Below are 13,743 nucleotides of genomic sequence, written 5' to 3' on the forward strand. Positions count from 1 at the left end.
TTACTCCCAGGCCACTGCCACTCTGAGTCTAGCTGTTAGGAGGTGTGTGAAACCTACTGGAGTAACACACATTCCTTTTTTCAAGGAAGCATCAGACTTGCTGACTCTCTAGTGAGATGTGGCTGAGTTGGGAAAAGACTACAACAGCAACAACTTGCATTTATATAGCACCTTTAAGGTAGTAAAACGTCACAAGACACTTCACAGGAGCGATTATCAAACAAAATTCAACACTGAGCCACTTAAGGAGATATCAGGACAGATGGCCAAAAGCTTGGTCAATGAGGTAGGTTTTTAAGGAGCATCTTAAAGGAGGAGAGGTAGAGAGATGGAGCCGTTTAGGGAGGGAATTCCTTATAGCCTAGGCAGCTGAAGGCACAGCCGCCACTGGCGGAGCGATTAAATCGGGGACGCGCAAGAGGCAAGAATTGGAGGAGTGCAGAGATCTCGGAGGGTTGTAGGGCTGGAGGAGGTTACAGAGGTAGGGAGGGGTGAGGCCATTGAGGAATTTGAAAACAAGGATAAGAATTTTAAAATCGAGGTGTTCCCAGACCAGGAGCCAATGTAGGTGAGCGAGCACAGGGGTGATGGGTGAACAGAACTTGGTGTGAGTTAGGATACAGGCAGCGGAGTTTTAGATGAGCTCAAGTGTATGGAGGGTGGAAGATGGGAGGCCGGCCAGGAGAGCATTGGAATAGTCGAGTCTAGAGATAACAAAGATGTGGAGATGCCGATGATGGACTGGGGTGGACAAATGTAAGGAATCTTACAACACCAGGTTATAAGTCCAACAGTTTTATTTGAAAATCATAAGCTGTCGGAGCTTACCTCCTTCGTCAGGTGAGTGATAACAAAGGCATGGATGAGGGTTTCAGCAGCAGATTAGCTGAGGCAGGGGCGTTTACGGGCGATGTTATGGAGATGGAAGTAGGCGGTCTTGGTGATGGAGCGGATATGTGGTCAGAAACTCATCTCAGGGTCAAACAGGACGCCAAGGTTGCGAACGGTTTGGTTCAGCCTCAGACGGTGGCCAGGGAGAGGGATGGAGTCAGTGGCTAGGGAACGGAGTTTGTGGCGGGGACCAAAGACAATGGGGTCAATTTTAAAATTAAATTGCGGGTGTGTTGGGGACGGGGACGGGGGTGGGGGGGGGGGGGGGGCTCCGAAAATCGTGGAAATCCTGAGCGCGTTCGAAACCCGCAGACTTCCGGATTCCCCATGATGCATCTGGGTGCACGCATACCTCCCGAATGTGGAAGTCCCACCGGCAATTAAAGCTGGCAGGATGATAGTTAAGACACCAATTTAGATACTTAAAGTACTTAATTTTGTCCACATTAAGGCAGGGGTCCGACTTTGAAACATCCTCAGCGTGTTTCCCGTGGTGTGGGAAACACTCCATGTTCTGCCAGATGTGTTTCAGCCAGCAGCCAGTTGCACATTCAAATGCTTGTTTGACAGATGGGGAGAAAAGGTGAGTTCTTGCAGCAGGGCACTCAGTTCTTTCACACAAACTTTTGGCTGCAAGATCTTTGTGTTTTCACTGAAAATTCTTACTTTCCACTCACAATTCTTCTGTTCACACATATTTAACAATTTTTCGGACCCTTTCAAACTCACACCATCAGGGGAGTGCCATGGCTGCATTCACCACTACATCTGAGGACGAGCAACATCACCAGCCTCGCCTGGCACGGCGTCCACCTCCGCCACTTGGAGCTCCACAACACAGTGCTGCGCCACAGGCACCTGCACAAGAGCACAGTGGGCAACAACAGAGAAGGGTGCCACTTGAGAAGGCCCCATCCACATCTGCCACCCACGTGGAGGAGGAGGAGGAGGAGGAGAAGGAACCCATGGGCAGAACAGCAGCTCACCTGGCTGCTCATGAGGCCAGCAAGTCACTGATATGTGAACGGTTCTCATAACATCAGAAAGTGTGAAGAGTCCAGTCGTCACACCATCTGGAAAGAGTAGCGCCCACACCAGCCCCACCCCTCCCTGCACAAAACAGTCCTGCAAATACACATACACCCACTATAAAGTGACCCACTGTAAAGTGACCCAATGGGTGACATCAAGTGTGATCATGATGAACCTCATGAAAGGGCCCTATCACAAAAGCCAGTCAAGAATGGTCAAGATGTGGCAGCAGTGGTGACAATCATAAAATTTAATGTCACTTTAATAAAAACTAAATATAAATGAAAAACATGACAGTCTGTCAAACACCCTTGTGCGTACCCTTCGCCTTTCTCTTATGATTACTTCTACGTGGTGTATCCCCTGTGGTTGTAGCAGAGGTGGTGGCAGGTTGCTCATGTTCATGCCCGGACTGCTTAGATGCTTTGGGCCTATGCCCTCTGGATTTTGGAGCCCATGAGGGCCCCTCCAAAGACTGCTCCACCTGCACCTGTGCAGGGGTCGACTCAGCCACCTGGAGAGGAGGCAGCATTGCAGGTACTAGTTGAAAGAGGGGGGCAATGGGCGAGACCTGGCAGTGCTTTGAGTGGCGTCCCCACTTCCATGCCCTTTCGCAATCATCCCTCTCCTGGATCAGGCCCATATCACTCCTACCACCCTACTGGAGAACAGTTTGGAGGACATATATGATTGCCTTGGAAGCCCAGTTGTAAAATTTCTGTCTGCCTGTTTAAGGCGGCAGAATGTTGTTCACCCCCGAGTCCGAACGGCCGTTGTCATGGCCTGAATGGACTCATTTGTGAGCCGTGCTTGAAGCTCAACGGAGGCTAGCCTTCTCTCCATCGCAGACATTCCCGCACTTACCTGTCACACTATCTCAGAGATTCGGTTACGTCCCTGTGACACTATCTCAGAGATTCCCTCCCAAACCTGTGCCACCATTCCACTCATGCAGGAGTGGACTCCTCCATCCTCTGCACTATTGTGGAGTGCGCGTGGCACCTGTTCCAATACCTCGCAAATGTGCTGCTGTCCCTCAATCATTCTCCTTTTAAAGGATGGCCCCCAGGGTTCCGCACCAGCTGAGCAGAGCCTGAACTCTCCGCAGCTGCCCCGCCACCAGTGTCTGCTCGTGCTCACGTGTGTGTGGTAACTCACCAGGTGCCAACCCAACTAACTGAGGACTAGGACCCACCGAGGTGTGAGTATCTGCGCCGGTGGATGGCTCACTAAGATGTGACTGTGCACCCTCAGAGGCCGGCAGGTCCTCTGAGGAATTGCCCTCTGCCCGTCACAGCGGCCACTGAAGGCCCAGTAAGAGAACAGAAGGCAATATTAAGCATCATCACAGATATGCCATGTTGCAATGAGCATACTGAAGTGTTGAACATGCCAAGCATTGTTAACATCAATTCATATTGTGTGTGATGAATATTAAAGTTGTGTCACCCGAATTTTGTGGGTGCCAGTCTCGGCATCCCCAACAGACTGGCACTTGAGGGTGCAGCTCATCTCCAGCGCCTCCTGCTCCGTGTCTGTGAGGACCAGCGTTTGTGGAGGCCCCCCCCCTCTCCTGTCCTCGCGTGCATTTTGTGCTCTCTTCTCCTAGAAGGGGAGAAAGAACAGATATGTGAGTGAGTGATGGTGAAGTGGCCAACCGATGAATGCATTGCTTCGGGTGAGGCTGACCGTGAAAGAGATGCATCAGAGGGTGAGTATGAGACAGGGCCATCACATTGTATGAGGATTGAGGTGAGTGGTAGTGGTGGGGTGACTAATGGGGAGGTGAGGAAGTGCTGAGGAAGTGCAGATAAGTTGAGGATGAGCCTTAAGTAGGTGTCAGGAGAGATGTGATGGAGTAGTCTTGGCAGTACAGAATGAGTTTTTGTGGGGGGGTGGGGGTGGGGGCGGTGATGTGCACCACGGAATGTAGGAGAATCAGTAAGTGTACTCACTTTTGCTGACCTAGTTAGGTCATTGAACTGCTTCCTGCACTGGATCCAGTTGTGGGAGATGTAGCTGCAGCTGGTGACCTCCTCTGCCACCTCGAGCGAGGCCTTCTTGGTGGCAGAGGCAGGGCACTTCCACCTGTCCGCGGGGTAAAACACATCCCTCCTCCTCAACCCATCCAGTAGCACCTGGAGTGAGGCATCATTAAACCTTGGAGCTGTCTTGCCCCTGTGCTGCTCCATTGTGATTTCTGGGTCTTTGCTCCAGCAAAAGCCTTTGGAGCAGTGGCCCTTTAAATAGAGCTCCTCCAGCTGACAGACCGTGAAGCAGGTGCACAGTCTGCCCGCCGCAAAGCTTTCGGACGGCAAACCCAGAAGCCATGTTAAGTGGCACCAATTGAATCGCGATCGCATGCGAAACGGACATTTTTTTATTGGGCGGGTTACCCACGCGCCCAATCACCCCGCTGCTGCCATCCCGCCTCCATTGTAATATCGGGGCCAATGGCTTTGACCTTCCCAATATTTAGTTAGAGGAAATTTTTACTCATCCAGTACTGGATGTCGGACAAGCAATATGACAAACGAGAACTATGGAGGGATTGAGAGAGGTGGCAGTGAGGCAGAGCTGGGTGTCATCAGCGTACATGTGGAACCTGACGTGGAGCACCAATGGTATATAAATAACTAAAAAAATATTTTTTGGAACCATTATTTTTGAATAGAGCACTAGCATTATGGTTAATAATTCAGAAAGTGACAATATTTCACAGCGATATACCTTAATGGATTCCCTCAGCGTCATTCTCCTTTTGTCTTATCAGGAGATAAACACATAGCTCGCAAGAAGGTCAGTACCTCAGCTTTGAAAAATGCTGAATACTTGGTATTTAGAAAAATCATCTGCTTTATTACAGGTAGTTAAAAACCCATCGCTTCCTCTCACTTCTGAAAAAGCAGTCTTTGCTTCACCAGCACTTAAAGGGGACGGCGATTCAAAGGTGAATGCTATTTGTGCAGAGTACTCTTCCATTTTACAGAAAAAAAGTCAATTATTTCCTTTGACAATTTTATACCCACTGGAGAACCTCAAATCAATTTTCCTCCTCGTCAGGCTGCTCTGGTAATATCAGTCCTGGAGCAATTCCATTAGAAACAGGGGATATAACTAGAACAGCCTTCAGCCATAGGATCTTGCGAAATCATGCCATAGACTGGGTACTCTGATCTCTTACCAGCCTAGAGAAAGACAGAGTTGAACTGAGAGCCTCTATGTGGGTAAATTCTATTGAGTATATTACTTCTTTCCTATAAAATTGGGAAGCACTTTGAACAAAAAATATTCCCCTAGACTTGTCTGTCTCTTTAAACATCAGGTAACCAATATTTGAACATTTTTTAAATGGTGAGAAGCTAGGAACCGTGGAGGAGCAGAAAGATTTAGAGTACGGTAATCACTAACAACTAGTGGACAGGTCCTAAAAATAATTAAAAAGGCTAATGGAATGTTATTTCAAGAGGGCTGGAACACAAAGGGGTGAAAGTTATGCTACAGTTGTATTAAGCTCTGGTTAGACCGCATCTGGAGTTCTGGGTACCACACCTCAGGAAGGATATATTGGCTTTGGAGTGGGTGCATCACCAATTCTCCTGAGAGATACCAGGGATAAAAGGGTTAAATTATGACGACAGGTTGCATAGACCAGGCTTGTATTTCCTTGAGTATTGAAGATTAAGCGGTGATCTAACTGAGGCGTTTAAGATGATTAAAGGATTTGATAGGGTAGATAGAAGGAAACTATTTCCTCGTGGGGGAGTCCAGAACGGGGTGGGGGGGGGCATAAACCTTCAAATTAGAGCTAGGCCGTTCAGAGTGATGTTAGGAACCAAGTTAGGTAAATGGAATTCAGATACAAATCAGCCATAATCTAGTTGAATGGTGGAACAGGCTCGAGTAACTGAATGGCCTACTCCTGTTCCTAACCTATTATCTTCTAACTTGTAAGAATCAAATTTAAATCCAGATCCTCCAAAAAAAAGGTTGGGCAGCAGTATACTGGCAGCTTATATGTGCAGTTGTGCTCTGTGTAAATATAGACCATAAATGCCTGTTTTATAACCAGCTTCACATTGCAATCAAAGTTACTCAGCTGTGCAAATACAGATGCTCATTCAGAATAACTTCGCTGTTTAAACATATGTACTTGCTGGGGAAATTAAGAGGGAAAAATGTCTTAAAACTTAGGATGTAATTAGCTTTCAGTTTTCAAGAACTGGCAGGGGAAGCAAGATTAATTCTGGAGGGAGTGTATGGGGTAAGGGGAAGAGACACATGCAATATTAGACCATGCGGAAGCAGAGCAGGAAAGATTTGCTGTGAAAAACTTTTCTCAACCTCCCCATTTTTAAGGCATTTTGTTGTCAATGATGTGGACCTTCCCAGACTGAGAGATTGGGAGGTAACCTGCTTCCAAGCTTCTGTCAAAGCTGCTTTCACCCACTAATTTCCTCTTTCTAACCGGAAACACCCAGGATACATGTCTGCTTCAGTACTGCAACACATTAAAAGTCATGCGCCACTCACATTCAGCAGAAATCTTAGTTCTGAACATCAGTGCGGTGAACAGTTTCATCTTTGCAAAAAAGCACTGATCAAAATTTTCACCATAATTTTTTTAAAATTCAGGAGCAGCTTGAGTGAAAGCAATCGGTGTTTCCTAGCTGAAAACTGTTTTTTTGTCTTTTACATTTCTCTTCAACACACCTGCTAGAACTAGAAAATGATTTAAAAAAACACTGCTTGGAACAGTATATTGGTCTGAGTTATGATGCAATCAACATGTATCTTCAAACCTCATCATATTACAGTTGTGCAAATATAAAATAAAACATTTGAATCAATTGATAACCACATGCAGACAAAATATTTAAATTGCTACAATTGATGCCCTTGGAATATTTGGTACTGCAGGGACAAGTAGTTCATGGTACAAGACAGAGTGCCTGAACTGTTAGAAGCTGTATTAGGTTACCTTGTGTGTCTCAGGAGAAATTTATCTGTGTGGGTGGATCATAATTAGGCTATAGAACACTTCACTGGTTTTAAGGGCTTTTAACCAAAATCACAGAGCTGAAAACATTTTTGAAATTCCAAGTGCTGGTTTTTGGAGTAGGATGTATGGACAGTTCCCTGGATGCTAATTTTCTAAAGGAATTGCTGTAATTATTGAAAGCCATCAACTACAGCAGTGGTATTTGTAAAATGGCCCAGGGGCCTTGTTGAAAACCCACTTTCGCTTCACTTGTGGCCCTTGCTGCTCATTGTGTCTCTGGGCCTCTATTCATGCCTATGAGATAGTCAGATTTAGTGCTATTCACTCCTTTGCAATCCAAGGAGAAAAAACAAAGTGTGCTATTAGAAAGTACAGGCTTCCCAGGATCCACTATAGATCCTATAGTTTTAAGAGAAAAGTTGATCCGGTGCTTCCAGACTACCCCCTCCCCCTGGGGTGAAGAAGTGCAGTATGCTGCAGTGCTGAGAATGGTCTTTGATAGCCTTTAATAAGATTGGCCTTTAATAAGATTGACATAAACTTATTGAAGAATACTGAATTATAGAAATAGTATTTGATTTATTTCATTTGTGAAATCTATGTATGTTCATTTCTCCTAGGATTGTGTATTATAGTTGGGGAATTAATTCTTTAACCCATCTGCCCCCACCAGCTCAATCATTGTACCAAGGGATAAGTGGTAGTGGAGGGAGGTTTGTTACTGCTGGGATTGAATCTTCAGATGTGCAAGTACTTGAATTGATAAAGCTCAAATCCAAAAATGAATTCAAACAGTCTTTAAAAATTGTAAGTACCTGGATAGGGGACGATCAGGGTAAAACAACACAAAACAGAACAATATTCCAGAGAGAAAAAAAAGTTTGTTTCCTTAGAAAATTTTCCGTCAAGAATTTCAGTTACAACACATGTTGAGTTTTCAGTTTTTCAAATTGTGAGAAAAAAAGCTTTCCCCCCCAGCAGTTACTCAGGGGATTAGTACAAAACTTTATTGAAACCAGTGAAAAGGTCAATGTAATGGCATAGGAAACTAAGGAGGAATGAGGTAATCCAAATCTCTTAAATTTACACATACAATAATGGAAACAGAAAATACGTTGGCCAAACAGTCCTTCGACAACTTTTTCAAAAATTTTAGCTATATGAGGAGCAGTACAGCTTAAATAGGAGACGTCAGATTAAAGTTTCCAAATTTAAGAAACAGCAATATTCTCAATCACCTTTATAAGTATGTTCTAATCTGTATGATTTCACATTCAATGGCATTATAGATAATGCAAACGAGGTGGGCATTTATATTATCGTTGGACTGCTCCTTTTCATCTTGGGTAGTGAAGTATCATATACCAATCCACAAAGATGCTAGCACTACTATCTTTATAATGACTGAACTGTGATTAAATAACTCATATACTCAGTGAATCACACGACATTTGTTTCTGATTAAATCCTGTATATTACAATTAAAATGCTCTTTTCTAAGACAAATGTTTGTAGATTAAAATCAAAACCATTAACAGAGAACATTTATTCCACGGCCCTTGATCGAACAATTAGAACACATATGGGGAAAATTTCCACCACTCATCTTTAATAATGAAACATAGAAAACAGGAGCAGGAGTAGGCCATTCGGCCCTTCGAGCCTGCTCCGCCATTCAGTATGATCATGGCTGATCCTCTATCTCAATACCATATTCCCACTCTCTCCCCATACCCCTTGGTGCCTTTTGTGTCTAGAAATCTATCTAGCTCCTTCTTAAATATATTCAGTGACGTGGCCTCCACAGCCTTCTGTGGTAGAGAATTCCACAGGTTCACCACCCTCTGAGTGAAGATATTTCTCCTCATCTCAGTCCTAAATGTCCTACCCCAAATCCTGAGACTGTGACCCCTCGTTCTGGACCCCCCAGCCAGGGGGAACATCCTCCCTGCATCTAGTCTGTCTAGCCCTGTCAGAATTTTATATGTTTCAATGAGATCCCCTCTCATTCTTCTAAACTCGAGTGAATACAGGCCGAGTCGACCCAATCTCTCCTCATACAACAGTCCTGCCATCCCAGGGATCAGTCTGGTGAACCTTCGCTGCACTCCCTCTATGGCAAGTATATCCTTTTTTAGGTAAGGAGACCAAAACTGCACACAGTACTCCAGGTATGGTCTCACCAAGGCCCTGTATAACTGCAGTAAGACATCCTTGCTCCTGTACTCAAATCCTCTTGCAATGAAGGCCAACATACCATTTGCCTTCCTAACTGCTTACTTGTGTTTGTGAAATCATAAACATAAGCATAAAACACACAGGGGGTGAAATTGGTCTTCGCCAGTAGCACGAAACAGGCTCGTAGTGAATCAGCAGTCCATTTAATACCTTTCCACTGACTTCAATGGAAGCCAATTCACCCCCATAAAGTCTAGCTTGTGATTACTTTGTAAATGGTAAACATCGGAAATTTGTTGCAGTAAAAACATTAAAAATGTTCAGCATAATGGTGCATATGTTCACATCCTTCTGAAAACTTCCATTCACAACTGATCTCACATTAAAGTAACAGATTTTGTTTGGCCAGCTGGGTATTTGACTTGTGCAGAAACCCACCACCATGTACTAGGAAATTCATTCATGGAAAAATGTTGTTTGCCCAATGTGGAGTGCACTCTCTCCCTTTAGGGAATCAGCCAACTTATCTAAGTCCAGACAGATTAGGCAGGTTGGCAACAGCCAAGGTTTAAGGATACCCAAGTGTGGGCAGGGGTATTGCTGGAGTTGAACCAGCTGAAACCATGCGTCTTATCAGAATGGAGCAATGTTTAAGCTTGCAAGGTTGGCTGCAGCTGTATAAGAAAAATCCTACCCCCCACCCCACCCCCGCTACCAGCTCTACCTCACTAGGTCCCATCAATGAGCCAGGCTGGCTGGTCACTTATCAATGGCTTCCTGGAGTACTGCGGACCTGGCTGGCTCAGATTATTAGATTACCGATTGTGCCACAGATGATTGACTCAATTCCAAACTTCCATCAGGCTTGCTATCTTGCAGCCATTTGTATCCCAAAAGAATCTGCTAACCTCCAGTCCCAAGGAGGATAGTTCACCATTAAAATAGAAGATAATGAAGAATAGCTGCATTTGATTCATATGGTACTTCTATCACAATTTAAAGATTTTAACTAAGTAAAGAATTCTGAGTCAGGAGTGTGAGATCTTCCACTACTTGGGTGGCCTATCTGAATGCACATTTTAGGTTTTTTTTTAAAAATGGAATTGCAGCCAGTTCCCTTCCTTTTATATTACTTGGTTGAGACTGGCAAAACTTGCCCACTGTGGCAATCACAGGTGTGTGAATGTCAATGGAGATAGGAATTTCCACTCAGTTCTCTTTAATTTGGAGGCCAATTCTCTAGTGATGCTGCTTCCAAACGGCCCACAAGAACAAATTCAACATTAGCCAGAACTGCCAACATTGGGCAAATCCCAGGTTTGACATTTTCAATTGTGACTCAAAGTATCACCTCAGCCAAAAAACAAAATATAAACCTAGTTAAAAACAGCAAGTAGTGTCACATGGGCTGCAGGACTATTATCCATACATAGTCCATCAATCTGTTTTCATTTGTTCCTCACCATAACCGTAACTTTACAGGCACCATGAAATCCACTTTCCCCTTCAAAACATTAAATCACAACAGACGTAGTCAAATATCTAATCTCCTTAGTGACCCTCCATCTAATCCCTCTCTGGGTGCTTTTTCACTCTGCCTTCTCTTCGGTTCTCTCTTATACAGTGTGCCCCTGTGCTGTTTTCTTTTGACTAGATTTATCTTTTCTTCACAGTCGTCTTCCAATTTATAAGCATGCACATTATCTTGTTCCCTGATTCTGTGCTTAAAGTAAATTGTTACCCAGGATGGAACTTCATTTCAGGAAAAAAAAATGCCACGAGAACAGTGTTTTCTTTCGGCTTGGATTTTAAAACAAGATTTAACATTTCATCTTGAATAGAAAAAGAAACAATCACATAAGCCATAAGTTAAACTGTTCTATGCCTGATACTCCAGTGGTGAATTGAAAAGCAAAATTTACTGGGAATAAATACACCACAGCGAGGATGGTGGCGAATCAGAAGCAGCACCATCAACGGCCAATAAAGGTCACAAATCATATCGCACCTACAGAGTACTTTGTATATTTGACAATACTCAAAAAGATCAAGATTAGTGAATTAAGAAAGGAAAAATAACAGTCACTTTGATAGCTTTTCATTTTGTTCCCGAGATGCTTACAGGGCTGACTGTAACTCCTTCATCTCACACTAGCATCAGGCACTGATTAGTGAATTCAAAGACTCTCTGTAGCCAAAGCAATAAGGGCCAAGCTGCTGTCTACCTGACGTACCGGGTTCAATTTTAATGCACATGAGGACATAGCCCCATGAAATAAACTCACTGTAGTTGCTGCAATGAGGAGCCAAGCTGCCATGCTACCTGATGGGAAAGAATATTTCACAGAAAATCCTACAGCGGCCCTCTGACCCAAAGGGAATTGAATTCTTTGCTTAAGCCTCTATAAAAACATCACAACAGTATCCATTTACCAGTTCCAAGGTCGTCAGTCTTAGTCTCAATGACCGAGCTGTGTGTGCTTCTTTCTTCAGCAGTGTGCCTGCAAGTGGTTAAAAAACTTGCGCGACTCATGGTATTTTGCCATTGATGCCATTTCGAATTGGGGGGGGAATATTATAATTAACTTTTACTTGTTTCCACGAGGGTCTTGGCGGAGCAGTGCAAATGGCATAAAAACTAGCATAACTCATTTACGCCATCATTTCCTGGAACTTCTGCGCTAGAATAATGGCGTACACAGTAAATGGGTCATTATTATGGCACACGTTTACAGGAAATTCAACGCCATCACATCTAGAAAGATTTTCCTGTGCATGTACACCAACCCTCCCACCTCCCGCTGTAATCTCCACATGCCCGTACAAATTTAAAGCAGGACGGTTTGTGTTTTTTGTGCAACTCTGCATTATGGTATTAAAGTCCTCCATTATAATGAAATCACGATCCTCAATAGGAATAAGATTGTTACCTTGCATGGGAGAGTTGTTAGATTTGAATTAGCACATAGTTTGTATACATTCAGCATTAACATGATGTCAGAAAGAAATACAGCAGAATCTTTATCTCCCATACTGGAAGGGCCCTCCTAACAGATAATAGAAATTAGTAATGACAATTGAGAGTCCCAAAATTACAGTGCGGATTACAGATGAGGTTTAAATGTGTTGCCTCTCCTCACCCACTTGCTTCAGTCTTCTCTAGCAGTGTTCCCTTGTGTTACTCTGCTTCAGCTGGCATGATAACAGTTGGCACTGGAAAAGCTGAACTACAAACTCAAAGTTCTCCCATGCATCCGCTTGTGAGTTCAGCCATTGGAGATGAGTTTCTGACCACATATCCTCTCCATCACCAAGACTGCCTACTTCCACCTCCGTAACATCGCCCCTAAACGTCTCTGCCTCAGCTAATCTGCTGCTGAAACCCTCATCCATGCCTTTGTTATCTCTGGACTCGACTATTCCATAGCTCTCCTGGCTGGTCTCCCATCTTCCACCCTCCATAAACTTGAGCTCATCCAAAACTCTGCTGCCCGAATCTTAACTCGTACCAAATCCCATTCTCTCATCATCCCTGTGCTCGCTCACCTACATTGGCTCCCAGTCCGGGAATGCCTCAATTTTAAAATTCTCATCCTTGTTTTCAAATCCCTCCATGGCCTCGCCCCTCCCTATCTCTGTAACCTCCTCCAGCCCTACAACTCTCTGAGATCGCTGCACTCCTCCAATTCTTGCCTCTTTCAAATCCCTGATTTTAATCACTCCACCAATGGCTGCCGTGCCTTCCACTGCCTAGGCCCTAAGCTCTGGAATTCCCTCCTTTAATGCCTCTGCCTCTCTATCTCTCTCCCCCTTTAAGACTCTGCTTAAAACCTCTCTCTTTGACCAAGCTTTTGGTCACCTGTCCTAACATTTCCTTATGTGGCTCAGTGTCAAATTTTGTTTGATAATGCTCCTGTTTTATGACGTTAAAGGCGCTATATAAATGCAAATTGTTGTTGACCCGCCACAGCCCACAGACAGAAGGGCAAAATTGCATCACCAACACCAACCATAGGCACCCACAGGTACAGAGGTGAGTGCTAACGGCAAGGTGCATACCCCTCCAGTGAAACTGTCAGTAGCTTACAATAACATCAATGTAGCTAGAACTGAGTCCATGCTGCCTTCACTACTTATCTCTGTAGATGGGATGTTAAGTGGCATAACAGGAGCAGTTTTGGCCATTCCTCTTGAGTCTGAGGGAAGTCCAATGGCTGGAGTTGCAGGTGGGAGAGCTCTGAGCCAGAAAATCAATTAATTATTTCAGTGCCAGCTAGCCTTGCCGGCAGGAGCAGAATAGAGGAGAAGAGTGAATAAGAAAAAAATGCTGGTAGCCCTGAGTACCACTTACTTCCACACCGTTCACCTGACGAAGGAGGAAGCCTCCGAAAGCTTGTGGAATTTAAAATAAATTTGTTGGGACTATAACTTGGTGTTGTAAAATTGTTTACAATTGTCAACCCCAGTCCATCACCCCAAAATGAGGATAATAGGAGTCTGGATAATTGGGGTTCCAATGTAAAGTCAAATAAATAAACACTAAATAGAAATACCTCGCATGGCTTGCTGACTCCTGAACACCTCACCTGGGTGCACCAGATTCTGAATTAATTTTTTCCTACGTAACTCATCAGCAAAGA

The 13,743-nt window shown here is 44.3% G+C and overlaps 1 protein-coding gene across 3 annotated transcripts in view; it reads right to left on the reverse strand.

The window, feature by feature from the left end:
- Nucleotides 1-13,743, reverse strand: part of LOC137339542 (triple functional domain protein) — a 522,426-nt gene that overhangs the window by 109,872 nt on the left and 398,811 nt on the right. The gene's annotated exons all lie outside the window — the stretch shown is intronic.

This window comes from Heptranchias perlo, chromosome 2 (genome assembly GCF_035084215.1).
Source record: "Heptranchias perlo isolate sHepPer1 chromosome 2, sHepPer1.hap1, whole genome shotgun sequence".
NCBI lineage: Eukaryota > Metazoa > Chordata > Chondrichthyes > Hexanchiformes > Hexanchidae > Heptranchias > Heptranchias perlo.